This window comes from Colobus angolensis, unplaced genomic scaffold (genome assembly GCF_000951035.1).
Source record: "Colobus angolensis palliatus isolate OR3802 unplaced genomic scaffold, Cang.pa_1.0 Scaffold70, whole genome shotgun sequence".
In the NCBI taxonomy this organism is placed as follows: Eukaryota; Metazoa; Chordata; class Mammalia; order Primates; family Cercopithecidae; genus Colobus; species Colobus angolensis.
In genome coordinates, this window is record NW_012120710.1 from 960,055 (window position 1) to 978,240 (window position 18,186).

An 18,186-nucleotide genomic window follows, 5' to 3' on the forward strand; every position below is an offset into this window, starting at 1 on the left:
ATTCCTTAGAATGGGTTTCAACTTTCTCCTAAATCTTGATGATCTTCATTGCCATCCAAATTCTGAATTCTATGTCTATCATTTCAGTCATTTCATTCTGGCTAAGAGTCATTGCTGGGGTGCTAGTGCGATCATTTGGAGGTTAGAAGATACTGTGGCATTTGGAGTTGCCCAAGTTCTTGTAGTGGTTCTTTCTCAACTGTGTGGGCTGATGTTCTCTTAACCGTGGTGTAATTTGAGTACAGTCAGTTGCCTTCATTTCTGGATGTTTTCAGAGGGTAGGGGCTTTGTGCAGGCTCTTTATTTGTAGCTGAGTTCTTGTCTTTGATTTCACAAGGAGGAATATTAGCAAAGTATTTTTGGTGTTGGAGTTTGGGCTGTGATTTAGTAGATGGCACTTAAGCATAATGGCCAGTAGGTCGGCTCTTGCTCATCTAGGTGGCTCCTTTGTATTTCCTTGCATTTTCAACCATGCTTCCACTCAGTGCTCTGAGACTATGAGCTTCTTTACCACTTGAAGGCTGGCTGCAGATCTCAGCATTGGACTCCCTGACTGTGAACTACAGCCCCATAGGGAGCTCATACTTTATGTTCTCTCCCCAGCTTGGGGGTAGCTAGGGTGGAGGCCTCGGCAGTGCCAATGGCAGAAGGTCTTTCATTTGTGTCTTGGGGCTTCACCTCTGAAAACACAGGGCTACTGCCAATCAGAATGATGAGTGTGGGTTGGGACAGCTGTGTTGCAGGCCCTAGTTGGGGGGTTCTGCCTGGTGATGAGCAGAAAGGTAGAGAGGGCTCATAGGAAAGAGAGACTGGACTCCTCTCCAAATGATAGCTGTAGTATTCTGGAGGTGCCAGCAAAGCAGTCAGGCTCTTTGTCCCTTCTCCAACCCAAGGACAGCAAGGAAGGTACTCCTGCAGTAGGAACAGCAGAAGGCTGGAAGTTGCCTCTGGGAGCTCCACCCTAGAGAGACAGAGAGCTGCTATCAATGGAAACATTCAGCTAGGGATTGGGTGGCTGCACTGTAGGACCATGCCTGGGCCCTTCCTGGGGAAGAGCAGAGAGTAAGGGGCTCACAGGGAACAGAGACTGGACTTCTCTCTGTATGGCATTTACAGCATTGGAGGTTTCATCAAAGGGCTTACGGTCTCTATTCTTTCCCCAGCCAGAGGGCAGCAAGGGTGTTACAACTGCAGCCACATTGGCAGAGAGCCTGAGGGTTGTCTCTGGGAAGTCCTCCCCAGAGAAACACAGAGCTGCCACCAACTGAAGTGCTCTGGTAGGGGCAGGGCAGTTGTGCTGGAGGCACAGCTAAGGAGGCCCTGCCCAGTAGGAATAGCAGGGGCAGAGACTCCCACAGAAAAACATCCTTCCCACTTTTCTGTAAGTCAACTGCACTGTGATGGAGGCCTACAGTAGTTCCTGGGCTCCCTCCTCAGCCAGATGACAGTGGTGGTTAGGGTTACAGAGGTGGCCTAGGACTATTCTTTATTGTAGGGGCTATTCTGCTCATTGTAGGATGTTGAGTGCATCTCTGACCTCCCACCTATCAGATGCTATTAGCACCAACCAACCAGCATGTAGAACCCAAAACGTCTTGAGAAAATTCCAATGTGTTCTGAAGAGACATGAAAAGCCCCAGATTGTGTTAGATGATGTAAAAGACTACACTATAAAACAAAGATGAAAAGGCCATTTTCCCTGCTAATGAGTAGATCATAATTATAAGGTAACAGATATCTAGATTGTGTCATATATATTATTTTGTTACTCCATAATTTTATCATTATCCTTCCTAGTCTCCTATGCTTTAAACCCTCTTTAAAATTCCAAAGAGAAAATTATTTGATCCCACCAGAACCAAGTACCTTCCAATGATCTTGTCCATATTTGAATACCTTTAAACCACTTATATGTGTTGCCCTTTGCCTACTTTGATTTTCATGGTAATAATTATTATCAGGCTCTTGCACATATACCAAATGCCTTACTTGTCTCTGACTTTACTATACTGGCTTAACTAAATCATCTTCCAGATTAACCCAGATTAAAATTCCAAAGAGAAAATTATTTGATCCCACCAGAACCAAGTACCTTCCAATGATCTTGTCCATATTTGAATACCTTTAAACCACTTATATGTGTTGCCCTTTGCCTACTTTGATTTTCATGGTAATAATTATTATCAGGCTCTTGCACATATACCAAATGCCTTACTTGTCTCTGACTTTACTATACTGGCTTAACTAAATCATCTTCCAGATTAACCCAGATTAAAATTCCAAAGAGAAAATTATTTGATCCCACCAGAACCAAGTACCTTCCAATGATCTTGTCCATATTTGAATACCTTTAAACCACTTATATGTGTTGCCCTTTGCCTACTTTGATTTTCATGGTAATAATTATTATCAGGCTCTTGCACATATACCCAAATGCCTTACTTGTCTCTGACTTTACTATACTGGCTTAACTAAATCATCTTCCAGATTAACCCAGATTATATCTTCTGAACCAAAGAAAATGGCTGAGAAAAAATATTCAGACATGACCACTGTTCTGACTATAAATTAAAGGTCATTAGCATGTAATAATTCCTAAAGAAGATAGGCAGTCACATTAAATATTGGCTTCCACGTTCCCAGACCATTATTTCATCCTTAAAGCAGCAATAGCATTTCCCTTGTCTTCATGTTTAGTAGCAAAGGACCTTGCTTCCCATTTTACTGAGAAAATACAAATGCTCAAAGTAAGATTTTTAAAAGTTGCATTACCATATCTTTCCCCACCTACGTCTTTTTCCATGTTCTCCCTCAGTTACATGGTTCACTCTTACTCTGTTCTTTCTTTTTTTGGCTTTTATTATAATTTTTATTGACACATAATAATCGTATATATTTATGGGGTACACTGTGATTTCAATAAATGTATACAATTTGTAATAATCAAATCAGGGTAATTAGCATATCCATCACCTCAAAAATATATTATTTCAATGGAAACATTCAAAATTATCTTTTTTTAAACTATTTGAAAATATACAATAAATTGTTGTTAATTATAATCCTACTATGCTACAAAATATTAGAACTCATTTCCTTTACCTTGTTATAATTTTATATTGCGTAATCAGTGCCTCACCATTACCCTCATCCTCCCTACACTTCTCAGTCTCTAGTAAACATCATCCTACTTTCTACTTCTATGAGATCAACTTTTTTAGCTTCTGCATGAGTTAGAACATGCAGTATTTGTCTTTCTGTGTCTGGCTTATTTTGTATAACATAACGTCCTTCAAGATCATCCATGTTGTCCCAAAGGACAAGATTTCATTTGTTTTTCTGGCAGAATAGTACTCCATTTTATACAAGTACAATATTTTCTTTTTCCATTCATTTCTTGATGGCAACTTAGGTAGATTCCGTATCTTGGCCATTTTGAATAGTGCTGCAATGAACGTGGAAATGCAGTTACCTCTTCAACATAATGAATTCCTTTCATTTGGAATATACCTAGTAGTGAAATTGCTGGATCATATGCTACTTCTGTTTTTAGTTTTTTGAGATATGTTTATATTGTTTTCCAAAATGTCTGTACTAATTTATATTCCTGCCATGGGCATTGAAACCAGAGCAACTCTGTCTTGAATAGGAGCTGGGTAAAATAAGGCTGAAACCTACTGAGATGCATTCTCAGATGGTCAGGCATTCCAAGTCACAGGATGAGATAGTAAGTCCGCACAAAATACAGGTCCTATAAACCTTGCTGATAAAAAATGGGCAACCAGCAGCCCTCGTGGCTGCTCTGTCTATGCAGTAGCCATTCTTTTATTCCTCTACTTTCTTAATAAACTTGCTTTCACTTTACTCTGTGGACTTGCCCTGAATTCTTTCTTGTGCAAGATATAAGAACCCTCTCTTGGAGTCTGGGTTGGGACCCCTTTCCAGTAACATTCCACTAATAGTGGATAAGAGTTCACCTTTCTCTGCATTCTCATTTATTACGTTTTGTCTTTTTGATAATAGCCTTTCTAACCAGGGTGAGATATTTCATTGTGATTTTAATAAGCATTTCCCTAATGATTTGTGAAGTTGAGCACTTTTTCACATACCTGTTGACCATTTGTATGTATTCTTTTGAAATAATTTATTTAGTTCATTCTTTTCACTTAAATTCAGGTTGAAAATTTGCATCACCATACCTTTCTATACCTAATAATTTTAAGGTTTTAATTTATTGTCATAAAAGAAACAATATTTTTAAGTCAAGGATGTTATGCATATTAGACAGACTATCTGGAGTCTGAGATAAAAACCTATCCTTTCTTCTTCTTGGCCCTTCTTTGCTCCCAATCTGCCCTATGGATTCGAGTTCATGTTCACTTCTCTCACTTTTGCCTCTAATCTCTAAGCTTCTTAGAGATAAAGGGTGGTAACTGTGGCCTGCAGGCCAAATCTGGCCAGAGATCATTTTAAAAAATATATTTAAATGCCTGAAAAAATTATAAAGAAAAGATTTTACGGCATGTGAATAGTATACGGAAATTCATATTTCAGTGGCTAGAAATGAAATTTCATTGACACACAGTCACACCTAATTCTTTTACACATTGTTTGTGATGACTTGTACTTTTTGCTACCAAAACAAAGATAAGCAGTTGCAACAGACACTGTATGACTAGAAGATCTGAAATATTTATTCTCTGGCCCTTTACAGAGAAAAAAAAAAAAATGTTTGTTGACCCTGCTCTAAGACAAAGCCAGATTTACTAAACTGAGATTTACTGATGAATTCCACTGCAGAGTTAGCAAAAAACTATTAACTACTTACTCTTTTGTAAAAATTTACATTTTTTTCCAAGGAGGAAATCTGTTGTGTTCATCAGAGCTGTGTAAAAGTCTGTGAATATACATCAGAACATTTCTCCCAATTGGGAAGAGGTAAGACATCGGTAATCATGTTATATGTATGTTTTAATGTAAATTATTATTAGTAGATATATATTTGCTCTTTTTAATAAATGTGTTAGTTGAAAATATAATTTTTTTCTTTGATAGTGTAATTTTGGTACATAAAGAGTAGGAATACATTTAAAACATGAATACTTTGTATTAACGATGGTGAAAAATTTTTTTGGTTTAATGCCATGAATAATTCAGTTAAGTGAGGTTTATTCTTGCATAGCATCACTAGTCATCTACCTTCCCTAATTATTTTAAGTAATGGAGACCTTGTCATCGAGTGTGTTGCATTATTGTAAACAAGTGTTTCCCAAACTTGCTATTTCAAAAATTTACCATTTTATTGTCTACTTAAGCTATATTTAATTACTTTTAATTAACACTATTCAATATGTTTTAAATAGAAAGTTTATGTAATCATAATCCAATCACAGGTTTGTTATGCAAGTATATGTACATTTAAAAAATAATTATTAATGCAAGCATAAAATGCAGCTTCATGTACTACATAAAATAATCTTGTACTTTTATTTGTTCATTCATGTACAGAATATTTATTGAATGTGTACTACATGGGGGATATTATTCCAAAGCACTGAAGATACAAGAGTGTACAAACTGAGAAAGTTTCTAACATTACAAATAGCGATGTACGTTATTTTTAAAAATTGTCTATATAGTGAAGAGAAAAGATACTCTTTAGCAAAGCATAGGGAGCATTGGGTCTAATTCTTCTTTGGTTTCCCTAGGGAAACCCCAAGGAAGATAGACAATGGGGTAAGATATTTCTATATATATGAAACTATTTTAGAATTCTAAATACAATTTATACTCTCAAACCCTACCTGTAATATTTTTGTATGGTTAATAGGCTAGATCCCTTCTCAATTATACTGAATTCTTTCCATTAAGATTTTTCTACCAAATGTAAAGTGTTTATCATATTTCTCATCTTCTTTTCTGGAAGCAATTAACATTCAAGAGCTAAGAAAAACAGAATTTATTGATATTCCCTGATAGAAGTCCTTCCCTTTTACTTGTTACTCTAATAATTATGTTCATAATATAAGAGAAATCTAAAGTCATCATGACACTTGACAAGAAATGCTGACGTCTCAATATCCTCCAGACCCCGGTTCGTCTTTCTTTCTTTTTTAAAACTCATTATGAAACATTCCAGCAGCACATCTAATAAGGCAAGATTTATTTCAAAATCAAAGAATTAATTAATAGAGACTAGTGCTTATTCCTATTATTTTGTGGTACTATGTAACACTGCTAATTTTCAGCTAAATCAAACTTGCAATTAGGAAAAAGTAATGCAAAAGTTATTACACACAAAATCCAAGCTATTTAGTGGGCTGAATGTGGCTATCAGAACTACAGTGTGTCAAGGAAAAGAGTCAAATTCTGCAAAATATATAAATAATTTATATTGAGCCAAATATGAGTGACCAAGGCCAGTGACACAGCCCCAGGAGGTCCTGAGAATACGTGCCTAAGATGGTTGGGTTACAGCTTGATTTTGTACATTTCAGAGGGACAGAAGTTACGGTCAGCCATTGATCAATACATGTAAGGTGTACATTGATTGGGTCCTGAAAGGCTAGATGACTTGAAGTAGAGCAGCTTCCAGGTCATAAGAGGATTCAAAGATTTTCTGATTGGCATTTGGTTGCAAGAGATATGTTATTATCTACATACCTGGAATCAACAAATAGGAATGTCTAGGTTAAGATAAGGGGTTGTGAAAACAACATTCTGCAGATGAACCCTCCAGGTAGCAGTCTTCAGAGAAAATAGATAGCAAGTGTCTCTAATCATACCAAAAAAGGTGAAAGATTCTCAGTCTCTTCTGGATCAAAAAAAAGACTTGTAAAGGGAAGGGGATTCTCTGCAGAGTGTAGATTTTCCCCACAAGAGACAACTTTACAGGAGAATTTCAAAATATTCAAAGAAATATATTTTTGAATGAAAATACTATTTTTTTTTTCTAAGGAAAATGGATGTGCTGCGGTCAAGAATAGGCCAGTGCAAACAGCTGGTCCAACATGACTCAGTGAGTTTGGAACGCAGGCACACAACTCTACTCATTATGTAACCTGTTTTGTGTAAGCTCATACTTGGCTCTGAGCCACTATTGTCTTTAAGGAGTACAATTGTCCTGCCAGAGATGGGGAGAGAGAGAGATCAAAGTTGCTGATGCTGTGAATAGTGCTGCTGCTGCTGCTAATGTGCCTGCATGCATAAGACAGCCAGCTGCCTTGGAGGCAGACAGGAGAGATCAAGGAAGGGGCATGCACTCCAGGGAGTGCAGCTGCAGGTGTGGGGGCAGCAGGAGCTGTAGAGCTGTTGCTGGAAGGGGAGAGAGAGAGTAAAGCTGCTGATACTGAGGGCAGAGCTCTCAGAGAGAGAGAATAAGGCCATGTCCCAGCTACCTACAGTCCCCCAGGTGCTCTTTCAGCAACCCACTACCCCTCCACCCACTCCCCTCAGACCTCAGCTTGGGCTATAACCTGACAGATTTCTTTCAGGGCCTGTTAATATATCTGATGTGATGCTATTCTAGAGTGAGGTTGGAATTTGGTATTTTATTGTTACAGACTGCTCTGTCAGTCTTAAGTTCTCTGTTTTAATGTTAATGCTGGTCAGTTTTGCCTGAATTCCAAAAGGAGAGGAGTATAATGGGACATGTCTGACCCCTTCTTCCTATTATGGCCAGAATTAGTTTTTCAGGTTTACTTTGGAATGCCCTTGACCTAAAGGAGGGATTCATTCATTGGTTGGGGGGATTCTTACGATTTTATTTTTGGTTTACAAGTGTCAGCAGACAGTATTTTTATGTTTTACTTCACATTTTTCCCCTACTCCTTATCAATATACATCTGAACTCTGTCTCCAAGCTTATACCAATTGATGGCAATTGCCTTTATCTGGTCACTTTCTCAATACTGAAGGAGTAAGTCAGTGGTTGGTAGGCCACTGACACAAGAAACACCTGGAGTAGATAGCAGTAGCAGGATGCACCTGCACCCCAGAAAGGGCTATTCCAAGAGAGACACAAAACACTGTTCTGGGGCACAGTCTAAGGGTTTCCTATGGAGAAATTAGTATTCACACATTAACTTTCCTTCAATTTGGAGTAATCTGAGAGTCAGTGGTCATATATAGCTAGCAACTGTAACCTTAGAAAGGACATATATTTTAGCTGTACCAGAAATTTTTTTGCTTATTTATTTTATATTTTATTGGCTGCCCCCCACCCCCCCACCGATGGACATTAAAAGCTCTGATAAAGCAGGTTTTAACATATTTAATTCTTAATAAATTCCTATATTGGGTAAATTGGGACTTTATTTCTTTATTTTATTTACTTATTTACTTATTTATTTATTTATTTATTAAGATGGAGTCTCACTCTGTTGCTCAAGCTGGAGTACAGTGACCCGATCTCGGCTCACTGCAAGCTCTGCCTCCTGGGTTCACGCCATTCTCCTGCCTCAGCTTCCCGAGTAGTTGGGACTACAGGCGCCCACCACCATGCCTGGCTAATTTTTTGCATTTTTAGTAGAGACGGGGTTTCATCATGTCAGCCAGGATGATCTGGATCTCCTGATCTCGTGATACGCCCTCCTCGGCCTCCCAAAGTGCTGGGATTACAGGCGTGAGCCACTGAGCCTGGCCTAGGCCTTTATTTCTAAGTAGGGGTGGTTTCCAGTAACTGCCAGTAGTATTTTGAAAAGTGTTTTGTTGCAAACACCGACATGTCAATAAAGTAAATTTGTTCCTTATTTTCCTTCCAAAAGGAATTTAAGAAATAATTTGGGTTGATTATCATGAAATGGGAGAGCTCCCTGAACCCCCTTGCAAGATGTGTGACAGGTGTGTGGCTTGTCTGTTCAGCCACCACACCTGCTCAAACCTCTTACAGGAGGGGAAGCATGCAGGTAGACAGGTACAGCAGCCAGATCAAGCGCTTTGGGACTCCAACCCCATGGTAGCATCTAGGGGTGGGTGCCCATGACTCCCAAAGCCTAGGCGGGCGTGTATTACAGTGCACTCTTGTAGCTTTGCTGTCTGCAGATAGCTTGTTAACCTCCTCAGTGCCCTCTTGGTACCCGGCCCTTGTCCAGCATCCAAGAAGAATCAGGTTGCACACAGACTTGAAGGATGAATAAGTGGGTGTTATTGAGTGGTGAGGTGGTTCTCAGTGGGATGAGTGAGGAGCTGGAAAAGGGATGGGGAGTGGAAAGGTGATCTTCCCCTAGAATGTGGCCATCCAATGGCCGATCTTCTCTCTGATCATCCCCAGCCGAATTCCTCTTAGCATTCAGACGCCCTTTCTCTGCCATCCCATTCTGCCATTCTTCGGCTCTTCTGCTCCTCTACTCATCTGCTTCTGGAGCTTGGGGTCTGGGGTTTATACAGATACAGGACAGAGGGGCATAGTGGGCCAAAAGGCATAAAAACAGGAATACCTGTTCCCATTTAGGGCCATGGGTTTCCAGGTTTGAGGGTGGGGCCTTTGCAGGGCAACCACTCTCTTCTACCTAGTATTTCCCTGTCTCCTGTTTGTATCAATTGTTTTTCATTTAAATAAAATTAATTTGATATTATCTAGTGCTTTGGGGTCTGTGTGTTTTTGTAACATAAGTATTTTTTATTCTTAACAGAAAGTTGACCTGACTAAAGAATAAAAGCATTACCTAAAGCAACTTGCAAAATTAAACTGCAAGTTCTATTTATGGAATCAAGTCTGAGGACAAATAAGGTATTTAAAAATCTATTATGTGGGTTTTCAAACTTATAGTACACAAAGAATCACCTGGAGATATTGCTAAAATGCAGGTCTGGTGTACCACCAAGATTCTGAGTCAGCAAGTTTGGCAAGGGGAGTTCACAATTTGCGTTTTAACAGGCACCAGTTGATGCTGATTCTGATGGTCTCATGTGGCATCCTCAGAGGAACAATGGACTAAGTTTTACAACTTATTTGAACTTTACAAATGATTTTCTGATACTCATTTCTATGTAAGTTGAATTATCTTATCAGCTGCAGCTAATTATTTAATTATTTATAGAAGAAAGTAAAATAACAGTATAAATGATGATTTATAGAAAAATCATTTGAAATAATGAGTTAAATTTTATTATGTCAGTTATCATTCATTAGAGAACTTCTAAATTTTTGATAAAAGAAATATTTCTATATTTCTTCATAACAGTGTGAGAACAGAATAAACAGAGAAAAACACATAGGTGTTCTCTATTAGTTTATAGTAGCTTTTGAGCTACTATAAGCATATTCATATAAAAAACAAATGCAAAGTTTCACTTTTTAGTTTGTACTCCCTTATCTATGATGATGAACTTTCCCTGTCTTTCACATACAAAAGAAATACGAATCAAAGCAAACTGATTTTAAATATAGGACGTTAACTATAGAAATACCTACTGTTAACTCACTTTAAAGATATTATGAACTAAACATAATGGCTTAATGTATCATTTACCTATAATTTTGTCTCCATTCTGCTTAATCATAATTGTGGCTAAGTGTATTGTTATACTCAATCTTGTATTATAAAATTAAAATTATAATCCATTCTCCCACTTTCTTTTTCTTCAAAAGAGCTAATACATCTAAAGAGGTAAGACACTTTTATTCACTTGAAAACTGGATAATAAAACATGTATTGAACTTTCAATAATTTCTTAATTTTTCAAAGAAATGTCATGGATAAAGAAAAAAATTCTATGTAAGTATTTTCCTGATGATGTTGTGGAGTCCAAACATGTTTTATTCTCCTGGAAGAATCAATATTTACTTCTGAAATAAATGCATATTATGTATGGCTAATGTTGCACATCGATTGTATTATTTACAATACACTGACAAAAGTCCCAAATGTCTTGTAGAATTTAGACGGAAACTCATAATACCAATCTGAGGAAGACAATTATTCTCTGAGAACTTAGGTTAACATTGCCTGGCGAATAATTCCATTGTTCTAAAAAATGGTTCAATTTCAATTCTATTAAGTATAATATGTAACCTACAGTGCATAGATACTGACAATCACACACCTAATATAGTAAGTTCCTACCTTCTCATTTTTGGATGATGATAAAGTCATTAAACTGGCTACCATATGTAAGATAGAAAATGTTATTTTAACGTTTCTTAATGGGTGTATGCTTGATGTCTCATATTATTTTGAGCTGTCATATCAATGTGATACAGTTTTTAAAATTATCCTTACTAATACAGTAAATATATTGTTAAATATGGCACTGTTTTAGTTCTTCATAGGCACAGAACTAATAGGATATGTGTATATATGAAAGGGAGTTTATTAAGGAGAAACGACTCACACAATCACAAGGTGAAGTCCTATGATAGGCCATCTGCAAGCTGAGGCGCAAGGAAGCCAGCAGTGGCTCAGTCTGATTCCCAAAGCCACAAAGTAGGGAAGCTGACAGTGCAGCCTTCAGTCTGTGGCCAAAAGCTCAAGAGCCCCTGGCAAACCGCTGGTGTAAGTCCAACAGTCCAAAGGTCGAAGAACCTGGAATCTGATATTCAAGGACAGGAAGTATCCAGCATGGGAGAAAGATGAAAGCTAAGAGGCAACCAATTAGATGGTTCCCATCCACACTGAGGGTGGGTCTTCCTTTCCCAGTCCACTGACCCCAATGTTAATCTTCTCTGACAATATCCTCACAGATGCACCCAGAAACAATACTTTGAATCCTTTAATTCATTCAAGTTGACACTTAATATTAACCGTCACAAGCACCCAATACGAAGATGCACAAAGAGAGAGGATAGCTATTCATGTTAACAGAAGAGAGTATTAAAGAATGTGGGAGTAGTGGCGTGGAGAAACTCCACCTAATTTGGATGTAGTAAGAGTCTCCTCCCCATAATATCCAAGGGTGGACAAAGTAGTAGCTAAAGGTATTATTTTTAAGAAGATTTCAGCCCAGTTTGGACTGATTGCCTGTAATCAGTGTTCCCACATGTATAATAAAACCACAGACTCTAACAAACAGTGAAAATGTAAATGCTTTATCTTTTTTTATAACATTCTTTTAACTATTTGTGTTTTAGAAAAGGGACAATATCACTAAGAGTTCAAGTGATTATGTATATTATATATAAGATACTAAGAACTTTAACAATCTAAGCTTTTAAGAACAATTGTGAAACCCTTGCATGGTCATCGTCTGAATTCCCTGCAATTTTCTATATTCCTTTGTGTGTATCCAGGGGAGGTATCACCAATATAATCCATATTTATAGTATCAGCTGTATCCAGCATATCCAACATATTATCTTTATTCCTATCCATATGATTACAATGCACCTCAGTAAACACAGGACGTAATTACAAAGGTAAGCTAAGTCTAGTGACATGTTTTTACTATCCAGAAATATCAATGCTGACAGTTAAAAGAGGAAAAACAAACACAAACCATAACACCAACAGTTCCAGTCTAAAAACTCTAGTCTTCTGAAACCCCTTGAGATGTATTCATTTATTTAAGTGCTTCTGAGATAAAGCCTCTGCCCCACTATGGTTAAAAGTCTGGGCTTTGTGGAGAAGAACCTCTATCTTGGTCCTGACAACTATTGTTGTTTACTGTTGTTGTTTTTAAACCTCAGTTTTATCAACAAAATATGCATTAATATAATACTTAAGAATTTTAGAGAATTGGTGACGCTTCTTAAAGATATATGTCATAAAATCTCAGAAAGATATATGACATAAAATCTCAGAAAAATGTATGGTTATGACTGCAGGCTTTTCTGCCACTAAATCTGTCCCTGGATGTTGTTTAAATTTTGTGCCCCAAAATGTAATCTTTGGAAAAGCTGCATAAGAACCATCTGTAACATGTGAGAAATTTACGTTATGGCCTAAGTAACTCTGATAAGCAATTACCATGGGAACTAACATAATTCTAACAAGGGAATATAAAAATATTATCAATTTCCACTTCAAAAAGTGAGTTTTATCTTTCTGTGTACAAAATTAGTTGTTCCGAATTCTATGAGGGATGAAATATTTTACTACAAAATAAAGCAAACTTTTGGAGATAAAAGAGGACTGCTTTACAATTCAACATTTAAATGGTTTGTAAGATTGCAATTATTTTTCAGAGCATTTGGAAGATTGTATTCCAATAGGATTCCCTGTTTCCGTTAATGATATGGGAAGGAGACTGAACTTGATCCTCTAGGCAGTAGATAATAGCTGATGATGTTGAATCAAGAAAGGATATATGAAAAATATTATTTGGGGAAGTTAAATAGAATGCAGTACTTAAGCTGTATGTAAGTTGGAGAATAAAAGAGGATGATGACAGTAAACAAGAGAAATTTACATTAGAATTGCAGATGGTGGATAATGACTTTATTCAGATACTCATTTAATGAGTATTTAATTGGCTCCCGTGTGTCAAATGCTGTTTTGGGTGCTGCATTATATTAACTAAAATTATCTATAAATATCTAGTCTGCACCAGGCCAGGACCTACCTGTATTTACAGGAAGAAACATTTTATAGACAATCTGTTATTTTCTTTTCCTGTACCCATTTGAGTGGCCAATCCAGTTTCTACATGTGTATTTTCATCCCTCATGCCACATCACACTACCACCAATTTTTGCAAAATTGACAAAAAGACAATGTGAAATAAAACAAAGGCCATAATACTTGCCTTCATAGTTGACGTTTAATTAGATAGTTCTAATATCAAACTGCTAAGCTGGTCTTACTGCTGTTCCGGGTAAGAAAAAACTATTCTTTTCATAAAAGTAATGGATATCAGCACATTTTATGTATATGCTCTTGAGTTCTATTTTTTTTACATTTACAGACGTAAAACATTTCTTTCATCCCTTCCTTTTTCAAGTTTGAGTAGCACTGACTGAAGCACCTTGTATCATAGGTCCTGTGAAGTCACATATTTCTAACATGGTCTGTCATCTTTTATATCTAACCAACATAGGGACTTCAAGCACAGCTAGATTATTGCAAGTATTTATTCTAACATTTGATTGGCTCCTGGATGCCTTTGTCACAGCACATATGCTAAGCCTCCAAAGTCCTCACGTTTCTTATCTCAGTCCCTACAGACCAGAAGATAACCCCCATGTCACTCCATAGCTTTAGGCAGGAATTCAGAACACAACAATGTTCTCCACGAGTTTGTCAGCAATGACTTTCCTTCATTTATACATTGAGTGACACTAGCTGTCAGGCCCTCTTTAGATACTGCACATGCAGCAAGGTCTAAGAGAGATGAAAGTTGACCTTCAGGAAGTTTACATTATAGTTGTGAATTAGAAACAACAAGTGCATGTGTCTTTATAGCAGCATGATTTATAATCCTTTGGGTATACACCCAGTAGTGGGATGGCTGGGTCATATGGTACATCTAGTTCTAGATCCTTGAGGAATCGCCATACTGTTTTCCATAATGGTTGAACTAGTTTACAATCCCACCAACAGTGTAAAAGTGTTCCTATTTCTCCACATCCTCTCCAGCACCTGTTGTTTCCTGACTTTTCAATGATTGCCATTCTAACTGGTGTGAGATGGTATCTCATTGTGGTTTTGATTTGCATTTCTCTGATGGCGAGTGATGATGAGCATTTTTTCATATGTCTGTTGGCTGTATGAATGTCTTCTTGCACACGTATGTTTATTGCGGCACTATTCACAATAGCAAAGACTTGGAATCAACCCAAATGTCCATCTGTGACAGACTGGATTAAGAAAATGTGGCACGTATACACCATGGAATACTATGCAGCCATAAAAAAGGATGAGTTTATGTCCTTTGTAGGGACATGGATGCTGCTGGAAACCATCATTCTCAGCAAACTATCACAAGAACAGAAAACCAAACACCGCATGTTCTCGCTCATAGGTGGGAACTGAACAATGAGATCACTTGGACTCGGGAAGGGGAACATCACACACTGGGGCCTATCAGGGGGAGGGGGGAGGGAGGAGGGATTGCACTGGGAGTTATACATGATATAAATGATGAATTGATGGGTGCTGACGAGTTGATGGATGCAGCACACCAACTTGGCACAAGTATACATATGTAACAAACCTGCACGTTATGCACATGTACCCTAGAACTTAAAGTATAATAAAAAATAAATTTAAAAAAAGAGAAAAAAAAGAAAAAAACAATTTTTCAAGAAGTCACTCCTTTCTCAATGATTATAAAACAGTACATTAAATATCAGACACATATTTGAATTCGCTATTCACTTTATTATTTACACAGTGAATATTTCCTTTTTTCCTGAATTTATGTATGTTCTGAATGAAATAAGCATATTTTTGTAGACATCTATTTCACTGGTATAAACATATCTCCTTGTTATGGAATTACAGACTTAGATTTCAGCAAAAGAAGAAAATCAGTGTGGAAAGAGTATTGTTCACTTGCTATTTTAACATTAAGACCATAACTGAAGAGAGTTTTTATACATTTGACACTATATCTTAGTTTTTGAGTTATTTTCCAAAAGTATCAATGTCTGTCTTAACAAATAAAAGCATGTCTTTAATCAGAAAAAAAAAAAAGAAACAACAAGTGAAAAAATAATACATAGTATCACAAGTAATAAGTGTGCTAAAGATGTATAAGGCAGGGCTAAGGCAAAGAGGCTGTTCAAAATAGGATGATCAAGAAAAACCTCTCTGACACAGTAGCATTTTAGAAAACATATGAAGTACTCATGTTCATAAGTTAGCATGAAAAATAAATTTCCAGCAGAAGAAATAGCAGGGCTGCATTCTACTGTGGTAGAAATACATTTGTTGCATTTGGGAAAACTTTAATGAAAACAGCATGAATAAAGAAGGCAAGACGTGGATCAAAATAAATTGTATTACAGAAAAGGGGTGAGTAGATGATTGAAGCTCCATAGGTCAAAGATAGCCTTTGGATTGAGATAAATGCCATTGGATCAGGCCTTGATCTGATTTATATTTTGGAAGGGAGGCAAGGGTTGAAGCACAGATCCCTTATTTTGGCATTACAGAAACCTGTTGGCCCTTAATATTTTTATATCCTTTTGTTCCACCTGTTCATTCTTTTTTTCCATATTCTCCTAACCTAGAACTTTATATTTATGATTTGAATATGATTCATATTATTGTACATACTTGCAATAACTAACTCCAGTGAAGCCTGGTTTTGAGTAATTATATTTGCTAAAATCTCAATCCTACACATTGTTAAATCTTCTTACACTGCAGCTCTACCAAGAAAACTCAAATGTACAAAGAGAAGAATTTATTTTATGTTTTATAAATTTAGCATACAATGTTGCTAAGCAAATATTACTCTTGTAATTAGTTTTATAGCTCTCACCCTTTCCTTTCAATAAAATGTCCAAATGTATCATTAAGTTTTCTGAAATATCCAACTCGTCTTACCTTGTAGTCAGTTCCAGAAAAAAATCTACTCTGAATTAAACACTGAGCCCATTTGATCTCACCCATTTAAGCTCTGTACTTTCACTTGTTTGTAAATTAATCTATACTTGACCAAATTTGTAACTCTCTGCAACATCTTGATCATTGAGATGATTCTGTTTTTCCAGAGTTATAGATTCCTATTGTTCCTTGTTTTGTGTTTCCTCCTTTATACTTGGAGAATTTTAAAAATTCAGATGTTCTCTTTCATGAAGACTATAATGGTGAAAATTATAATAATGATATAAACTAATATTTGCATTTCAGTCATTTTAATTGACAATGTGATTTTTATATACTCTCCTTGGAGTTTCAAGTATTATCGTAACACTTTATAAATAAGAAAATTTTAGTTCAAAGACATGAAGCAAACTAAGCAACCTCTAATGTCACTGCAACATGGTAAATAACATTTCCTTCCCAATGTTTCATCCTCTTGGCTTCCATAACATATAAACAGCCGAGAAATACCTCTTCTGCTATTCTTTTCCACCACAGATTTTTTTTCATAGACTTTCTATTTTCTCTTACACATTACATCAGTGCTAAGTAGGATATCTGTCCTCAGCCTATTCTCTTCTGACTCTACACATCTTGATTGTATAAGCTGTAATAATTTCATGGTTTGGTTACAATCAATAAGATGGTAAGTATCCAATCTGCAGCTCCAGTGTTGACCTTTTTCTACCAATTTTAGACTCATGTAATTAGCCCTTTCCTGGGTTTCTCTGTCTTAGCCTTTATCCTTGTCTGATTCACAAATTATACTGTAAACTCCTTAAGAACAACAGTAAAGCTTGTCATGCCGTGTCTCTAGAATAAACAACGTTCTATCTTATCTAGTAGATTATCATGTTTTTCAGCATTTGTCAATCATATATTTCATTTTAGTAATTTAAGCAGGAGCATAATGTAACATTTTTAGTTAAATAAATAAATATTATGGATATTGGTCATAAATGGTTTCATTTTTCCATCATAGGAGAATTGCAGAATAAGGAGAAGGAGGAGCAGCAACTGGAGCAGCAGGAAGACAAAGAGGAAGAAGAGGAAGAGGAAAAGGAGATGGCAGTAAAAAAGGTGGAGAAGCAGGATTGAGGAGAGCCCAGCATAAGCATCACTACAAATATCCATTCATGAGTTGCATCCTTAAGCAAAAATTGTATCGCCTCACCTATGATAAAGCAGTACTTCTTTGTTGACATTTCCTTTTTAACAAAAGGTCATGACATTTTCAAAGAGAATAGTGTTTGGTATGGAGGATAAGATATCTGTTTTCTTTAATTATAAAATATGAAGTCATGTTCTGGTTGATCAGTCTTCTAAATTGGCCTACTCTTCCTGGAGGGTGAGACCATAACTAACACGAGAAGGTCACTCCTGTGTTTCTAGTCCACTATCCTTGTTTGACCTATCATACCTAATCCCCACACTTCCTACCTTGGGGAAGCAGAAAATGATGAATGGAATAATGCCTGCATGTTGGTATTCCAACATAAAATGTAGATGAGTTAAGTTTAATTGTAATTGTAAAGCGTGCATATTAAGATGTATCAATATTTCTTAGCATGTAGTTTGCTGTTTATTAGTGCCTTTGGGCTACTAGTTTGCTTTATGTTCTCTAGAACATGCATACCTTAGATCTACTAGAACTGTACCTAATATTATTGGATAAATGAAGTGGTGAAGAAAACCAGAGGGAAGAAAGGAGAAGAGA